This window comes from Helianthus annuus, chromosome 10 (assembly GCF_002127325.2).
Source record: "Helianthus annuus cultivar XRQ/B chromosome 10, HanXRQr2.0-SUNRISE, whole genome shotgun sequence".
In the NCBI taxonomy this organism is placed as follows: domain Eukaryota; kingdom Viridiplantae; phylum Streptophyta; class Magnoliopsida; order Asterales; family Asteraceae; genus Helianthus; species Helianthus annuus.
Window position 1 is genome coordinate 21,083,040 of NC_035442.2, and position 19,778 is coordinate 21,102,817.

Consider the following 19,778-nt stretch of genomic DNA (forward strand, 5'->3'; position numbering starts at 1 on the left):
CCGAAGCCCTTTCTCTCGATCAAGCTTGTCACATCACACGACTCGGACGTGGTTGACCACCTTATAGCTTGATTGACTTTTCTGTGTATCTGCCGAGCAAACCAAGGTGAGTTCACACTCTTACCAAGGCATGGGGTTCCCAGGGTCGGGAATGGGTTTGGAAGATTTCTTATACTTAAGACATTATCGGGATTACGTACTCTAGGCCTCGGGGGAGGAAGGTTATTGATAAATACTGCTAGACCAGTGATACAAATACTTCTCTTCGCACACACGCCGGGAATGGCTGCGATAATAGAACCAATCTTCGCACACATGCCTGGAATGGCTGCGAACCATACACTAAACTTCGCACACATGCCGGGTGGGCTGCGATACAAATATACCTAGTCTATAAATACTTGGGAAACTCCCACTAATCTTCGCACACATGCCTAGAGGGCTGCGATACAAATGCATACGATACATGGTTTACTAAACGAACATACGATTTACATTTCTATTACGAACACCGAACAACCAACTGTGAACTCGCTCAACTAGTTGTTGACTCTCTATTACATGCCTTGCAGGACCTTAGGTACTCATGGAGCTTGCACGGGAGGCGCAGTCGTTGTGGGACATGGATCGTGGATGCCATGCTAAAACATTTAAACAATTGAACTTATTACTTACATTGGGTTTACATTTATGCTTCCGCTAGACACTTAACATGCTTTGTTTTGAACACCTTTCATATTGTTTGGTTGATTTACATTTATTACTTATTATGTTCGATATGATTGGTGGCTTGATCCTGGTCATGTCACGCCTCCAAGCGGTGGTACTCCGCGTGTGGATTTTGGGGGTGTGACAGATTGGTATCAGAGCCATTGGTTATAGAGAACTTGGTTTTAATAAGGGAAAAACGTTTTTGTTATTAAAACCAGACTATAACCAGTACAGTGCTCAACGATCCACAACGACGCTTCGCTCCACGTGCAAGACTCAACATGCTAGGTAATATGGTATATGTTATATTGCCTACTTGCTAGATTACGTAGAACTTTGCTCAGGGTATGCTTAGATACACACAACGACTATCGCTTGAGAACACTTGTGTGCTTACTCTTTTCTGTCATCGCATTCTTCGCGAACCTCTCTCTCACTTGTGTTACCTTTGCTAATGAAGATCATGTCTGGACGTATTAACATGACTCAAGCCCAGTTGACGGCTCTCATTAACGAACAAGTCGCTGCGGCACTTGCAGCCGTACAGGCAGGAGGTATATCCTGCAGTCGTAACTCACACTAGGATCTTTAGATCCTACACTTCCAAAACCAACTCTTGTGTTTAACCTTGTCCTATTCTTATACACAATAGGTCAACACGCACAGCCACCTGTTTGCACTTTCAAGAATTTCATGGACTGTCGTCCTAGTATGTTTAGTGGCACTGAAGGAGCAGTGGACTCCTCCATTGGTTTGAGAAGCTCGAGTCAGTGTTTGAAATGTGTGAATGCCCTGAGGCTCGCAGGGTGAAGTACGCCACTGGTACTCTGGAAGGAATTGCGCTGACTTGGTGGAACGCGCAAGTTCAGATTCTAGGGCTGGCAGCTGCTAACGCCACCCCTTGGAACGATTTCAAGGAACTCATCAAACGGGAATACTGCACACGTGATGATATCCACAAGTTGGAAGTGGAGCTCTATCATCTGAAAATGACAGGATCGGAAATTGAAGCTTATACGAAACGGTCAAACGAGCTGGCCATCTTGTGTCCAACTATGGTGGACCCTCCAATCAAGCGCATTGAGTTGTACCTCAAGGGCCTAGCATCAGAAATTCAGAGCCATGTGACATCGGCTAACCTCGACAATATCCAGGACATTCAGCGTCTTGCTCATCGCCTCACGGATCAGGCAGTGGAACAGAACAGGCTGCCTAAACGTATCAGCGCTACTACAACCGCTACCACTTCTGCTACTCCCGCTACTCCCAATGACAACAAGCGGAAATGGGATGGGGATTCCAGCAAGGGCTCAGCTATCGTTCAGTCTCAAGCACAGCAACAGCGCAAGAATAGTGATTACCAGAGCCCGGGTCAGCAAACTTTTGGTGGTCAGGGGCAGGGTGGATATCGGGGAATTCACCCACTGTGTAACAGGTGCAACAGACACCACAGTGGTCAGTGCCGCAAGGGCCGCTGTCAGAGATGTCTCAAGATAGGGCACGAAGCTAAATATTACAGGAGCTCACGACCTGCGAATCAGAACCAACAACAACCACCAGCTCCTCAAAACCAGCAGCAGCAACAGCGAGGCAACAGGGGATGCTTTCAGTGTGGTGCTGAAGGTCACTTCAAGCGGGATTGCCCCCAGTTGAACCAGAATCGCAACAACAATAACAATCAGGGCAATGGGAATAACAACGGTGGAAACGATAATGGCAACGAAGCTAGGGGACGTGCATTTGTGCTGGGGCAGGGTGATGCCAGGAATGATCCCAACGTAGTTATGGGTAAGTTTCTTCTTGACGACTTTTATGTTACTGTATTGTTTGATTCGGGTGCGGATACAAGTTATATGTCTTTGAAAGTTAGTCAGATGCTAAAACGTGCACCAACTCCCTTAAACACCAAGCATGTCATAGAGTTAGCTAACGGTAAAAGTCTAGAGGCCACACACATAGTACAGGGTTGTAATCTTATCCTCGCTGGTCAGACTTTCTCTATCGATCTCATTCCCATAGCTCTGGGTAGTTTCGACATCGTCATTGGAATGGACTGGTTATCCCAACGGCACGCAGAGATCCTATGTAAGGAGAAGATCGTTCGTATTCCTCGTTCTGGTAAAGAACCTCTCGTGATTCAAGGCGACAAGAGTGGTGCTGTGGTAGGCATCATCTCCTTTCTAAAGGCCCAGAAGTGTTTACGAAAGGGTCACACTGCCATTCTGGCACTTGTTACCGATGCATCAGCAAAAGAAAAGAAATTGGAAGATATTCCAGTTGTACGCGACTTTCCTCAGGTGTTCCCTGAAGATTTACCTGGTCTACCGCCTCATTGCCAGGTCGAGTTTCAAATCGAGCTAGCACCAGGAGCAGCACCGATAGCACGTGCACCGTATCGCTTAGCTCCATCAGAATTGGAAGAACTATCGACACAGCTACAAGAACTCTTGGATAAGGGATTTATCCGACCTAGCTCTTCGCCTTGGGGAGCTCCAGTATTATTCGTGAAAAAGAAGGACGGTACCTTCAGGATGTGCATTGATTACCGCGAACTGAACAAGGTGACAGTGAAGAACCGCTATCCTCTTCCACGTATTGATGACTTATTCGACCAGTTGCAAGGGTCGAGCTACTACTCCAAGATAGACCTGAGGTCAGGTTATCATCAGCTGAGAGTCCGGGATGATGACGTCTCCAAAACCGCATTCAGAACCCGTTACGGCCACTACGAGTTTCTTGTCATGCCATTCGGGTTGACAAACGCACCGGCAGTCTTTATGGACCTTATGAACAGGGTGTGCAAGCCCTACCTAGATAAGTTTGTGATTGTATTCATCGACAACATCCTGATCTACTCCAAGAGTCAGGAGGAACACGAACAGCATTTGCGACTCATCCTGAAGCTCCTTCGAACAGAGCAATTGTTCGCCAAGTTTTAAAAATGCGACTTCTGGCTTCGTGAAGTCCACTTTTTAGGCCACGTGGTAAACAAGGACGGGATCCATGTTGATCCATCCAAGGTAGATTCGATCAGGAACTGGCCTGCACCACGTACACCAACGGAAATACGCCAATTCTTGGGTTTGGCGGGTTATTACAGAAGATTCATTAAAGACTTCTCAAAGATTGCACAGCCGCTTACACTACTGACACAGAAGGGTGTCACCTACCGTTGGGGTAGTACACAGGAAACTGCTTTTCAGCACTTAAAAGATAGGTTCTGCAGTGCGCCTATTCTCTCATTGCCAGAGGGCACGGACGATTTTGTGGTCTATTGTGACGCATCGATACAGGGGCTTGGTTGTGTATTGATGCAACGGGATAAAGTTATTGGTTATGCTTCGCGCCAACTCAAGGTTCATGAACGAAACTATACTACGCACGATTTAGAGCTTGGAGCTGTTGTTTTTGCACTTAAGATATGGCGACACTACCTGTACGGTACCAAGTGCACTATCTACACCGATCACAGGAGTCTCGAGCATATCTTCAAGCAGAAGGAATTGAACATGCGTCAACGTCGATGGGTTGAACTACTTAACGATTACGAATGCACCATCAAGTACCATCCAGGCAAAGCCAATGTTGTGGCTGACGCTCTCAGTCGAAAAGACACTCTACCTAGACGCGTGCGAGCACTACAGCTCACTATTCAGTCTAGTCTTCCTGCACAGATACGAGATGCTCAGGTAGAAGCATTGAAATCAGAAAACGTCAGGGCTGAAGCCTTACGTGGCTCAAGGCAACAATTAGAACAGAAGGAAGACGACGCCTACTACGTAACGGGGCGTATTTGGGTCCCACTGTATGGCAACTTACGCGAGCTGGTAATGGACGAAGCTCATAAGTCTCGCTGCTCGGTACATCCAGGTTCGGATAAAATGTACCACGATCTCAGAACTACGTATTGGTGGCCTAGCATGAAGGCCCACATAGCAACTTACGTCGGCAAGTGTTTGACCTGTGCGAGGGTCAAAACGGAATACCAGAAACCATCAGGCCTACTTCAGCAACCCAAGATACCACAGTGGAAATGGGAGGAAATTTCCATGGATTTTGTTACTGGCCTACCTAGATCTCAGCGGGGTAACGATACTATTTGGGTGATCGTGGATCGAGTCACAAAGTCTGCACACTTCCTGGCTATTAAGGAAACGGACAAGTTCTCCACTCTAGCAGACGTATATCTCAAGGAAGTTGTCTCAAGGCACGGGGTGCCAACCTCTATTATTTCGGATCGTGATGCACGATTTACTTCAGAACTGTGGCAAGCAATGCACAAATCTTTTGGCTCTCGATTAGACATGAGCACAGCATATCACCCTCAGACGGATGGGCAGTCTGAACGCACGATTCAAACCCTAGAAGACATGCTTCGGGCATGTGTTATTGATTTCGGCAACAGCTGGGAAAAGCATCTCCCTTTAGTGGATTTTTCGTACAATAACAGTTACCATACCAGCATCCAAGCCGCTCCATTCGAGGCATTGTACGGACGTAAATGCCGGTCACCTCTCTGTTGGGCAGAGGTGGGGGATAGTCAAATCACAGGTCCAGAAATGGTAGTTGATGCTACTGAACGGATTGCACAGATACGGCAACGCATGTCGGCGGCTCGTGGCCGTCAGAAAAGTTACGCTGATAAGCACAGGAAACTACTCGAGTTCCAAGTTGGGGATCGAGTGCTACTCAAAGTCTCACCCTGGAAGGGTGTGGTTCGTTTTGGCAAACGGGGTAAACTTAATCCACGGTATGTCGGACCGTTCGAAATCATAGAAAGAATAGGCAAAGTGGCCTACAAACTGAACCTACCAGCAGAACTCGGTGCAGTTCACAACGTCTTTCACGTGTCGAATCTGAAGAAGTGTCTGTCAGATGAGACCCTCATAGTTCCTTTGAAGGAGCTCACTATCGACGAACAGTTGCGATTCGTCGAGGAACCAGTTGAAATCATGGACCGGGATGTCAAGGTCCTCAAGAACACTAGAATACCTCTTGTTCGAGTTCGTTGGAACTCCCGTCGTGGCCCAGAGTTCACCTGGGAACGCGAAGATCAGATGAAACAAAAGTATCCCCAAAACAGTACAACCACTACTGAGGCTGAAGCTACCACGGAATTTCGGGACGAAATTCCAGATCAACGGGGGGAGGATGTGACACCCCAGGAAAACCAGGAAAACCATGCAACTTAACTAGCTTCCTCAGTGAGTACGTACCAAATTTCGGGACGAAATTTCTTTCAAGTTGGGGATAATGTGACAACTCGTATTTCAAACCTCTATTTGTGTGCTTCGATGTAACTTGTTTGGACTATACGTGACTAGTTGACATGTTTGATTGTAATGGAATACTATGTTTTGTTATGCTATGTGCTACGTAATTGCGTGTGAATATTATAAGCTCGGTTACACAACACTTGTCCAGTCACACGAGCCTTTTGGGCCGTGGACTTCTCTCCCTCGGCTCACTCTATTGGACTCGAGACCTCAAGGGCAGCCCAATGCTGGGTTCGGCCCACTTCTCTTGTTCACCTACACTTAGTAACATTGGGGTTTAATTCCCCATAATTTATAAAACACTAACACACACCAAACCCTAAGCTCTCTTCCTCTCTCTCTCTTGTTCGACGGCATCACCTCTCACCCGAAGCCCTTTCTCTCGATCAAGCTTGTCACATCACACGACTCGGACGTGGTTCACCACCTTATAGCTTGATTGACTTTTCTGTATATCTTCTAAGCAAACCAAGGTGAGTTCACACTCTTACCAAGGCATGGGGTTCCCAGGGTCGGGAATGGGTTTGGAAGATTTCTTATACTTAAGACATTATCGGGATTACGTACTCTAGGCCTCGGGGGAGGAAGGTTATTGATAAATACTGCTAGACTAGTGATACAAATACTTCTCTTCGCACACACGCCGGGAATGGCTGCGATAATAGAACCAATCTTCGCACACATGCCTGGAATGGCTGTTAACCATACACTAAACTTCGCACACATGCCGGGTGGGCTGCGATACAAATATACCTAGTCTAGAAATACTTGGGAAACTCCCACTAATCTTCGCACACATGCCTAGAGGGTTGCGATACAAATGCATACGATACATGGTTTACTAAACGAACATACGATTTACATTTCTATTACGAACACCGAACAACCAACTGTGAACTCGCTCAACTAGTTGTTGACTCTCTGTTACATGCCTTGCAGGACCTTAGGTACTCATGGAGCTTGCACGGGAGGCGCAGTCATTGTGGGACATGGATCGTGAATGCCATGCTAAAACATGTAAACAATTGAACTTATTACTTACATTGGGTTTACATTTATGCTTCCGCTAGACACTTAACATGCTTTGTTTTGAACACCTTTCATATTGTTTGGTTGATTTACATTTATTACTTTTTATGTTCGATATGATTGGTGGCTTGATCCTGGTCATGTCACGCCTCCAAGCGGTGGTACTCCGCGTGTGGATTTTGGGGTTGTGACATTTGGGTCCCCGGACCAAGTGTTTTTAAAAAAATTAGTAGATCTGGTATATTAAATTTTATAAGGACCTCATAAATACAATTAAGTGGACACCTTAGAAAGAAAAGGAAGCCTGGAGTAGTGGTAATTGATAAAACCCCCTCTTTACCAACAGAAGGTCATGGATTCGATCCTTGTATAGTTTTTTTCTGTTTTTTAATCTAATTCAAAATTCGCTCTGACCCCACCCGAATGAGGACCAACCCGAAAATTTATTGTTTTGTTATGATAATTTTGAACATCGGAAAAAATTGAACCCCATTGGAAAAATATCCTAGGTCCGCCACTGACAGTATAATGAACAAATAAGGTGACGACCATGGCCGCTTAATTGTTAATAAATATGTTGAAGCTTGGAACTCACATATTTAAGACGACCTAATTTTTGTGGGGTTTGACCGTATTCGATTTGCATTCGATTCTTTGTCTGCGATCACTCCTCCCTCGCCTATTAGTCTCTAGAACTTTACGTTGGAATTGCGATTTATATTTGTACTCATATTTTTTGGTTTTCTCAAATCGGGTGTCATTATGAGATTTAGGGTTTAACTACGTTAAATTTTCAGGTTTTGACAAGAAAGGCAAAGAATGTGTATACTTGAAAAAGTTTCTTTTCATCTAAACTTCTCCGACTATAATATGTGTGGTTGTGTCTTTTAGAAATTGTAAAAAAATATGTCATCCTGTTCTCATGTGTTAGGCTACTAAATATTTTTCCAAAACAAGATTGGAAACGTGAAATTGATTGGTGGATATTTCGATATGTTGATGAATGATGAATCCAATAACGTTTTAACATGGAAAACACAAACATTCTCTAGAAGTGGTTTAAAGTTAAAACATTTGTGGAAGGTATCACCCACACTTTACGAAATACAAAAAGGAAATCTTGCCATTTTCATATGTGAACTTACCTTTCAAGATATAAGTTAGGCACACCTTTTGGGAAGTATAAAATTCGATGTAAGTGTGTTGGAAGGATAGATCATAGATGGGACAATACACAACGTTCAAAACTCAAAAGCAAGTGAACAAGTGGATTAGGTCATCCACGGTGGTTTGGTCAATAACTATTTGCTTTTGTTTTGTTTTCTCTCTTAGTGAGAAGTCTGTATGGTGTATCAGTATACTTTCTAGTGATTAGTGAGAAAGGTAATCACTACATTAGTGAAACCGAAGAAGGTAACCACTAGATCTAGTGGGAGGTTGCATAACGTAATCATTACCTTCATACAGCGAAATGCTTGTCTACCAATGATCTCTTCAATTCAAGAGAAACAATTAGTGGAGTAATTTCCAATTAGAGAATTGGGGAAAGGACGTAAAGTGCATTAATTAATATCCGCTTGAACATATATAAATTCCGTTTTGTCTTTCTAACTTTAAACTCTTTACATTTCTTGCACCATCTATATGATTGTGTTTTGGACAAATATTTATTATATGGGTTTGGTTTGTTTTTTTGATTTTTTTTTTTGAACGGCGAACGAATACTATACAAGCCTGATTACCCGGTAAACCCATTGGCGAAAGGCCATATACGCCCTACATACGCAAATATCCCTGGTGACCAGGCCCGCCCACCATTCCAGGGGAAACCCTCCGTCCGAAGGCCCACTGTGGTAATTCTGGCCCACCTGAACCAAAGTGCATGCAAATTGCACCAAGTGGGACTCGAACCCATGACCCACAGTGGTAAACCCCCTGACCCACCTGAAACAAAGTGCATGCAAATTGCACCAAGTGGGACTCGAACCCATGACCTCCACATTGGAAGATCATAGGGTTTCCTCCTCCCAAACAAAGTGATCTAGGACTCATTGGCATATGGTTTGGTTTTAATTAACAAACAAATTATGAAAAGATATTCACATCCTCTAGTGTGGGTTAAAGTTGATAATCTAAAGTGTTTAGTTGATGATTTTTAGTGGTTTGTATGTAGGGAATGCGTTTACTTAGAGTATGTTTATGATTTGTAGGTCAAAACATGGTTTGGATGGTGTTTGTGAATGATTTGGATGAAAACTGAAGAAAAGAGGCAAAACTGAGTTGAACACTACGTCATAAACAGTGAAAACTTCATACGGCCATAGCATGAGCTAGAAAATGAGTTTCGGGACTTATAATATATGCATTTGGGGTAAGGCAACGAGAAGAATCCAAATATTCGGTTTTGAAAACCTAAAAATGATTCTTGGAGACGCCAATGTGCCTAGTGACGTCAACGATACGTTTCACGTCGGTTGGATCCTTTTCTTCGCGTCTTCCAGCAAGCAGTTGTGTAGGAAAGTTTGGGGTGCAATGTTGATGCCCCTACATGCTTCCGCAACGCCCCGGGACGTTTCAGCATTTTAATTCTTGATTTTGACCATTAAAGACAAGCTAAGTTGAGGGTTTCGTTAATTTTGAATAAAATTGACCCTTAGGACCATGTTGAATCATTTTTGGCTTATCTTAGAGCACTCTAATCATCCAATTGAAGAACAAAACACCAAAATTGAAAATTTGATGATGATTTCCACCACAATGCTTGGCTTATCCTACACAATCATCCCCGGGTGAACGATTGTAAGTTGTCTAGGGTTTTGTTTACATGTATGGTTTGATAGAAACATTTGGTAATCTTTTAATTGTAAAATGGTATGAATCACTTGCTAGTATTTTCATGAACTCATGGTTGTTAAGATTTTCTTGCATCATTAACATTTAACATTGTGAGATGATAATTTTTGTTGATTTTGATTTGTATTAGGGTTTGTATAGGTTGTTCTTGATTAATATACATACTTTTGTCCATTGATTGATGAATGTTGATGTCTAAGATCAATGATTAGCTTTTTCACAAACTCAATAAATTATTAGTGTTCTCAACTTGATCAAATCATTTGTGTGCCCAAAACTCGTGTGTGATTGCTTCTAGAACATTGTTTACAACTTATCTTAATCAACCGTTTTTTATAATCATCAAACTAGTTACAATCATTATTTGTTTAACACAATCACTCGAAGCAATTTATGGTTCAACTTTCAAATCAAAGTTTAAAGATAACAAGCAAGTTTCATAATTACTTTCAGTTCCATAAGCGACCCGTTTAATCAACTAAACCTAAACATTGACCACAATCTCTCCGTGGTTCGATACACTTCTTGCCACTAACTATATAACTAAGGTAACTAAGGAAAACATTTTAACTAAGGGTTCTAAGAGCACTCTAGTGCAGGTTTTAATGACATTTAATGTCGCAACCCCCGTCCCCTAACAAATCTGGGAACGGGTGGTCGCGGCCAGTTTTGGTGGTATCTTGTGTTAATCCATTTTGGCAGCGGAAATTTCATCAGGACCGTAGTTAGGAAATATTTTATCAGAGTAAAATACCACGCTTTTATAATATTAAACACATGGGAAAAACCCAAGTTTCAGGTACACACATTTTCATAGGGATAAACCCTATTTTATTTAATAAAACATCTATTTAATTTAGGTAACTTTATTGCCACTTTTCCAAGCCTTCAGTGTTGTCCAGCTGGCCTCTATTTGGCTTTCACATTTTGTTACCTGAAACGCGTTTAAAAACATTTTGTCAGTGGAAAATACTGGTGAGTGCATCCCAGCTTAATCAAGTTTAAATAAAAACCATTGTACAGTATTGAGGGCGTTCACGCAATTACATTTGTTTCCAAGTCATACTAATTACCACCCACGGTACTGTCAACCCGACTTGTGGAAATGTTACTCCTCGCAAGGCAGTAACAAATTTTGTATACAAAACCCAACATACCGACGATAATTGTATCCTTACAAATACTCAATAACTGCTTAATATATAATTAATCGTGTGAGGTTTTGTAAAAACAGTTTACAAAAAGGAGATTACTCACTTTGCTGTCTTAGGTTTTCTGTAAGAGTTTCCTGGTGATTATCTATAAATTACACAAATGCACACGCGTTAGTATAATAACCCATTTTAACATTAGCAATACCCTCCCCGAGACGGCATTCCAACGACTACGTCGGGCAGAACCACGACAGCCTTTACGGAACCCTAGATCAATCGGGCAGAGTATCTAATACGTATCCAGGGGTTATGATACTTACAATGGAGCAGAACTTCGTTATTTAGGGGGGTATTATACCAGAGTATAATTTTATCACTTCAGAATTGAGAGAGACTGAGAGAATTTTGAACGAATTGAACCGAAGGCCGAAGGCCTCCCTTTATAGGGCTGGTCGACAGGTCTGTTGTGCCCCGCGACGAAGGAAGGCAGGGCCTTCGCGGCCCGCGACATAGGGGGTCTATGGCATAGCTTGGCCTGGTCACGAGATAGGTTCAACACGCGTTAGGATACGTGGCGGCTCAGGGTGCGGCCGCTTGTCCAGGCGCTCGCGGCCCGCGTAGACTTAAGTGAAGTCTGTCGCGGGGCGCGACAGATCAATAAATTTTGTTTTTAATTTATTTTAATAAAAATTAAGGTATTCGGGGTCCGTTTTCATGTATGGGGTGTATTTTAGGACATATTGGGATTTTTTAATATTTTTTAGGGTGTCGGAAAAATTTTGGAGGGTTATTATATTTAAGGTTCACGTGGATGAGATACATAGTGCGGGTTTTAATGACATTTAGGGTTCACGTGGATGACATACATTTTTGCTACAAAAAATGTTCCCAAAAGTGTATGTGGTAGGTGGAGGAGAAAGGGAAGGTATTTTCTGGAGTTGTTTTATATTGGGGGAGACACAAAGCCTATTAGAGGAGACGTAAAACCTAGGCACGAATGAACATGATTTACATGAAGGCATTTTTAAGAGATCACTTTTTTTATATTATAAATACGTAATCAAAATTATATTGTTGATACTGATACGTTATTATAAGCTATTATATGTTGTTATTTAATACTGAGTTATCGAAACAATCTGTCATATTCAAATAGTTCTTCTATATCTTTGTAACTCTATTGGCTCTATTCCTTATCTCGACTTGTTCCTTGCTAACTTTTGCTTTTCTTTAAAATGATGTTAATGATTACTAAACGATGACCCATACTTATAAAGATTATTATTTTTTTATATATTCTTGTTACTTATCTGCGTACAATGATTATTATTGTTATATATATTCTTGTTACTTATCCACGTTAAATACTTATATCATATATTATATTATATCATATAAATCCATAATACAAGATAAAAGTTAAAAAACAACACAAATATTTATATCATATATTATACTATGAATCCATAATAAAATTGAGATAAAAGTTTTCGAAAAGCTAAAAATTAAATGACATGAGGGTGTTTTAAAGAGCTCGCTTTTTATACAATAAATCAATAATCATATTATATTGGTAGTACTGATATGTCATTATATGTTGTCATTTAGTACTGAATTACCGACACAATTTGTTTTATTCTACTAGTTTTTCTGTCTTTGTTTACCTTATTGGCTCCATTCCTTTTCTCGACTTATTCCTCGTTAACTTTGTTTGTCTTTAATTTGATGTTAATAATTAATGAACGATAACGACACTTACAAAAATCATTATTTTTATATATATTTTTGCTACTCGTCTTTGTTAAATACTTATTATATTTATATCTATATCTACCCTATCTACTAATCAAAGATATTGGATGGAAATGATTTCAAAGTTTTAGATTTATTTAAATGAATACTATCTATACTTTCTATAAAAGGAGAAATCCCAATGACATAAGAAAAGCATTGTTGGACAGCCTTCCAACAATGCTTTTCTTATGTCATCAACGATGAGGTGGCAGCCATAGAGGTAGCATAGTGACATCATAATTCAAAGATCTGCCATCAAACCACTGCCACATTTTCAAATTTCAAAGGTCTGGCCCACATTCAATTATGAAACCATTGATGTTCATTCAAAATTCAAACCACTGATGTTTCATTAAAATGGTAGGGTAATTTGAAATTTAAAACTTATAGGGATATGCAATTTGCATTTAATGTCATCAGAGCTTCAATTCTTCTCTCTCTCAAATATCAATTAAAACCCAAATCCAAACCCGATCATAATTTCAAAAACCCATTTCAATCTCTCTCTCTACTCCTCTCCATTCTTCACTTTCAGAATCCATCTGTTAATAACATTGAAGGTATACCCATGGCATTATAGCCTAGTGGTATCTTGGTGGTGGGTTAAGGCTTATGACCATTAGGTCATGGGTTCGATTCTCACAAAGGGGTTTTTTCTCATTTATTGGGTTTCCTCCTGAATTGGTGTATAGGCATTATTGTCTAGTGGAGATGGATATGATCGGGTGGTTCTGCTGGTGGCACGATGATACTCCAGTGGTCCGTCAGTGATCCAAATTTGCCGTTCAAAAAAATAACATTGAAGGTATAATTATTATTATTCATTTATTTGTAAGAATTTAGTTTTTTTTTGTTGGGTATGAAGATTGATGCTTAATTTTGAAGCAACTTTAAGTTTTGAAGATGGGATCATGCTTTAAATGGTTAATTTATTAAGTTTATGTGTTTATTTAATGTTACCCTGTTTCAATTTGATTTAATCCATAAACGATTTCAGATCTCGATTGATTCAGGTATAGTCATTCTTTGATATTGGTATATATTGCAGATCCAGTCGATCATCCTTCTGAGGCTGAATGCGAACTAGGGCTTAGAAATTAGGGCTTTAGCAACACCTTCATTTTCTAACAGTAAGGTATGTTAAACTCTCTGATTAAGGAAGGTTTAAAGAAAAGTTCTTACTGTATATGTGATTTACATGCTTATGTGCTTTCTTTATCTACAGCAGCTTTTGATAGGCATTAGGATAAAAGCTTCTGGTGGGCATTGATACCTTACAGATTTAGAAGAAGAAGGTTTGATTTTTATTACTTTCTTTTTGTTTTTATTACATTCAAGATTTTTTCCACGCGTCTTTTGGCTACAATCAACTTTGTTCTTTCAGCAATCTATGCTATTGTGGTTAGTAGTTTCTTATGTTATTCTCTGTTAGTCTGCTTCAGGATTGTCCGGGTGGTAATTTGTGTATGAGTTCAAATGAGTCGAATGTGAGAACATCTAAACAGTTATGGGAGTTACATTTGGAGCAATGCTTGAATAGATACAGGAGTTGTATAAACAACACCATTAACCATGTTTCTTATATTTCTAAGGTGAATTTATAAAGGTAATGAATCATTTCGCTGTTTCAGATTTCACTGATAAAGAATAAATATTTAATGGAGGTTATACTTGCAGACATTTGGATTTGACCCTTCTTACGCTGACTACTCGAAAGTGTTGATCAAATCTCTGTTTAGCAATACATCATGTTTTCTTACCAAAATTGAGGTGTGGTTTCATTCCAGCCATTAAATGTTGTTCATTAGGATGTTCCTAAGAAATTGTTTGACCCTAATGATTTCAATGCTTGGATGATTCTATTTTTAAATATTTTAAGAGAAACATATTCCATTAGTAAGGGTCAACCAACTGATTCAGATCTACGCAAGTCATGGAGATGGTGAAAAGTAAAAATGTAGACAGTTTTAATATTAAACCGCCTCTATACTCTGTGAGCTGAAGGTCATACGTTTCATCAAGTTTCTAATTTTGATATCGGTTTAATACTCACTATATTTCTCTTATATTAGGTTTGGAGATCTAAATTTGCAAAATCCAGAGAACAAAGTCATTGCTCAACTTTTTCAGAAAAATAATGCTGGAAATATTTTGGAATGTCGTATCTACTTGTTGAATGCAGTCCGCACTCGTGACTATGTACAGAACTCAGCATGTATTTTGGTCTCGGGCAGATTAAGTGATCGTGGTGTAAACAAAATGATACTAGTTGTATGCCGGAGAGAACAAAGTTCCATATCTTGGCATTTGCTTAGGCACACAGATTTCTGTTATTGAGATTTCTAGATCTGTAAGTTGTTAAACGATAATTATTCTTAATTTAACTAATTTATTCAAATCTTGGGCTAGAAAGGGGCAATGTCAATCCAACCAGTTACCCAACCCACCAGTTTTGTCACATTTAAAACCTATGCATCCCTTGAGGCTTACACTCTATTTGTATTTATATGTATTGACAGGATTTCAACAACCCGTTTAACCTGTTTGAATAATTGTTTAACTTGTTGGACGACATGGATGGAAGAAACACGCATAACACGGCTAGACAAGGCGAAGATCAAGGCTACAATCTGGTTTTAAGCTTGTCACACCCCAATTTCCACGTGTCTCACCGGTGGGCCCGGTGGGGGATTACCGTGACGATGTTGGCAACAATATAGTCAAACCACACAATTATATAAATGCACAGCGGAAGCTTTAAGATAATATATACTTCAACCTCTGGTTGTAATATCAAAATGTATTACAGAAGTCGAATGTATCCACAGCGGATCAAAATAAATAAATATTGTTCATTCAGATACGGCATCGAGTTTGCGAGACTATTCGTGATGCTTAGGAAGCTTATACCAGCCAATTTCGTATAGTACCTGCACTTAATCTTTTTGGGGAAAATACGTCAGTTTACACTGGTAAATACATTCAACTGACACATTTGAAAATGTTTATTAAAATTGATTTGAATGCACAAGGCACAAACTCTTTTATAACTTGGGAAAATTATTAAAAATCTTGTGAACGTTTTACATGTTCTTTTATGCGTTCAGTAGCCCGGGTCACGTCGGGTTAAAGATTTATAGACACACCACATTGCGTAAAACCGTAGTATAAAAACCAACGGCTACGTCTTTTAATTTAATGTCGACAATATATACCAGGTGTACGCCTACACCGGGATGTCGATGGTCGTGGCCATTTCGTAAAATGATGCCAAGGATATCCGGGACAACGGTCATTAAACCCCCCAAAGGCTTTTAAGAAACAAAACTGTTTAAATGAGCCGATCATATTATTTAATTAACCACCTAAGCGATGGAAAAATATAATGCTCAATCAAGCGGTATTAATATACCGTAACCCAAGCCCATATAGGGGAAATAAGTTAAAGTATTTACCTTTGCAAGTATTATTCCTTAGTTTGATTAAATCACTGATAGCTTTTACTGGGCTCCTAATCTGGAACGAAGGTTTTAATTAACCTCTTAGAATCCTAACGGGTCTTTATATTGGCCGTAGCCTAGACCGGTTGGTTCCGGAATATAAATATGGTTTAATCGCGCGAAAAGGCGAAAACCGTGAATGGAATGTGATTCTGCCCCAAACAAGTTCAGAGACTTGTTTTATATGGGTTCAAGGTTCACACTCTGGATTTTGGGGTTCAAATAATATAATTTGACCCGTATCGGCTAATTTATGAAAACTAGTTTCATAAGCCGAACCGTGCGCGCAATAGGCGAAACGGTTAACCATGAGAGTCTTACGCTTATTTCCTGAGTCAATATGCCTTAAAGAGGTTGTGGTATCAGTAGGATACCTTCCGTGATGCCCGTAACGAGTTTAAGTTAATATTACGCCCCGTAGGGGTTTTTCGGTCATTTTAAAGACTTTTAAAGGGCTTTTCGAGTTCTACAGGAAATCTGAGTTTCCCGAACAGTTTATAAAGTCCAAAATACTTTATTTATTATTTAAAATCAGTAGCAACTGGAATCGGGTCAAAAGACCTTGTAGAACTCATGTTTTGGCCAAAAAGGGCATATTCGGTATTTACCGAACCGTAGCCATAACCGCAGGTTATGAGCAAGGTAAAAATTATTAAAAATCTCTAAAATTCCCCAAATATTATTTTATAACAGTGGGTAAAAGTTTTGGTGACGAAATCTTGGTTTAGATAGGTGTTATGCTAATTGCGCCTTTTATTACAAAAGTTTATTTTAACCGCGCTATTTAGCATAACTCTCATTCTAGACCTCGGATTGACGTGAAACTTTAAGGACATGCTTATAATTTAATAAGCAAGGTTCTGGTCCGTTCACGTGTCCGAAATACTCGTTTTATTTTCAAAATGGCGTTACGGTCAACTTTTAGGCGATTAACGGAAATGCGCAAAAGACTCGGATAACTCATGAACCGATCACAGAGGTTTATACCATCATGTAACCTGGTCCTAAGAGAGTCCTGAGGTATATCTATACCTCACTAAAACGGGTCAGAACTGAAGTCAATGCAAAAGTCAAACTTTTGCGACATTCGGCTCCGAACCGGGTCAATATAGCAAATGGTCGATTCAAACGAGCGCAAACAAGTTTATATACTTATTTTCATGGTTTATGATTATCAAAACAGGTTTCATAGCATATACATTACAGATTATGTACAAAATGGCAAAACGACTTTCGGTTGACTTTTTAAGTGCGCGTTTGACTCGATATTTGACATAGTTAGAGTGGTGATCAGAGGGAACCCTTTTAGGGGTTTGTTACCCACATAAATACCAACTCATAACTATCTTTGATTCGTCATAAGACTGAACCATCTGTGAGTTATCGCAAAGTCAACCGATAGTTACGACGGATTGACTTTCAAGCTATAACTATGGAAATATGAAACCACAAAGGGTTAGACCACTTACAGAAGTTTAAGGCAAGACTTAAGAACACAGAGGAACACTTTAGAGCTCTTGGAATGATCAGATAAGTGTGTTTGAGGTGTGGTGAACATATGCTCACAATGTGGCTATTTATAGTGTTCAAAAGGCTTTTAGATCATCACAACTCATTCTACAACTGAGTATGGATGATGGGCAGGTGTCCCTAAGTGTTATGGGTCGAGTAGGGGGCGCCCATGCTTCATTAATTGATGTTTTGATCGTTCACAAGCTCAAAAGGCAAGTCTGTCCAAACATTCTGCATATGGGCGTCCCACGCGGCCCGCATGGGAGTTCCATGCATGTTTAATGCGGGTCGCCTGAGATTCAATTATCAGGCGCGTATCTGAGGTGGCTCGCGGCCCGCCTCAACTTAGGCCAAAACCTCACTCGGGCCGCGAGAGGTTAAAATTTCAGAATTTTTGAATCTTTTGTAATGATGACAAAATCTGGTAATTAATAACGAAATCTTTCGTAATGATTTACCTGACCTTTCGGGTTTGAAGGGGTAACTTTGCGGTTTGGCCCTCGGTTAATTACAACTAAGGACCTCGTGTTATTTACCCGCGTTGTTAAGTCCCTATTTAGTTTATTAATTATTCAGAAAGTCTTAACTTTCATTATTGACGCTTTTAACCCTTCTCTTACGAATTCGATCGTAACTTTCTCGTTTCATAACGAAACTTCGCGAAATTTATATATTATATTTTAGTGAGTGTATAATACCGTTACAAAGCCTTGGGAACGTCAAAGGGTCACTCAGAGGTATAATTAAACATGTTGACACGGTTAACCCCTGTAGCTTGTAATCTCTCACTTTCTTTCGCGTTTCGCTTCCGTACGATCCATGATTTATTCGTTTGAAGGTACAAGCACCATTTAGGGTTTCTGTACAGTATATTTACCCTTGTTTGACATTTATAACCCTCGAATTTATATGCTTTCAAGGTTTGTCAATATTAGTCCTTTATTTCATATCAATGCCACGTGTAAACAAATGACACGTGTTAACACATTATTGGACACAAAAATTCGAGGTGTTACATCCTCACCCCCTTAAAATAAATCTCGACCCGAGATTTACTCAAATAAATAGGGGTACTTTTCTTTCATTGTGTCTTCGACTTCCCACGTATATTCGGGACCTCTACGAGCATCCCATTTGACTTTTACAATCGGTACGTGCTTTCTTCGAAGCTTTTTCACCTGTCGATCTTCAATCGACAAAGGTTTTTCTACAAACTTTAAGCTCTCATCTATATGCACATCTGTGTGTGGAATCACCAATGATTCATCGGCGAAGCACTTTTTGAGATTGCAGATGTGGAACACGTTGTGAATTCCATTGAGCTCTTCAGGCAAGTTCAACTTATAGGCAACCGATCCGACACGTTCAATGACCTCAAAAGGTCCTATGTACCTCGGACTCAGCTTGCCCTTCTTGCCGAAACGCATCACCCCTTTCCAGGGCGATACTTTAAGCAACACCTTTTCACCCACTTCGAAGTGAAAATCCTTACGCTTTGGATCAGCGTAGCTCTTCTGCCTATCGCGGGCAGCCTTGAGACGTTCCCGAATCTGGACAATCTTGTCCGTTGTCTGGAAAACTATCTCTGGTCCCGATAATTGCACCTCTCCTACTTCCGCCCAACAAACAGGCGATCTGCATTTCCTACCATATAATGCTTCGAAAGGCGCAGCCTTTATGCTGGTATGGTAGCTATTATTGTAGGAGAATTCGATTAGGGGTAGATTCTTATCCCAGTTACCGCCTAAATCGATCGCACACGCACGAAGCATGTCTTCCAACGTTTGAATTGTACGCTCACTCTGACCGTCCGTCTGTGGATGGTAAGCCGTACTGAAGTTCAAACGTGTGCCCAAAGATTGCTGGAAACTCTTCCAGAAGTGAGACGTGTATCTAGTACCCCGGTCGGAGATAATAGACACAGGTATGCCGTGTAAGGCTACAATCTT

The 19,778-nt window shown here is 40.5% G+C and overlaps 1 long non-coding RNA gene across 2 annotated transcripts; it reads left to right on the top strand.

The window, feature by feature from the left end:
* The first annotated feature begins 13,632 nt into the window (after nt 1–13,632).
* Nucleotides 13,633–15,455, top strand: LOC118483036. 2 transcript variants are annotated; one of them, XR_004869491.1, is made up of 6 exons: nt 13,633–13,952; nt 14,043–14,112; nt 14,260–14,423; nt 14,495–14,587; nt 14,890–15,167; nt 15,337–15,455. It is a non-coding gene; the product is annotated as an uncharacterized LOC118483036 (long non-coding RNA). The 2 variants fall into 2 exon arrangements; XR_004869492.1 differs by having other exon boundaries at nt 14,046–14,112.
* The last annotated feature ends 4,323 nt before the right edge of the window (nt 15,456–19,778 follow it).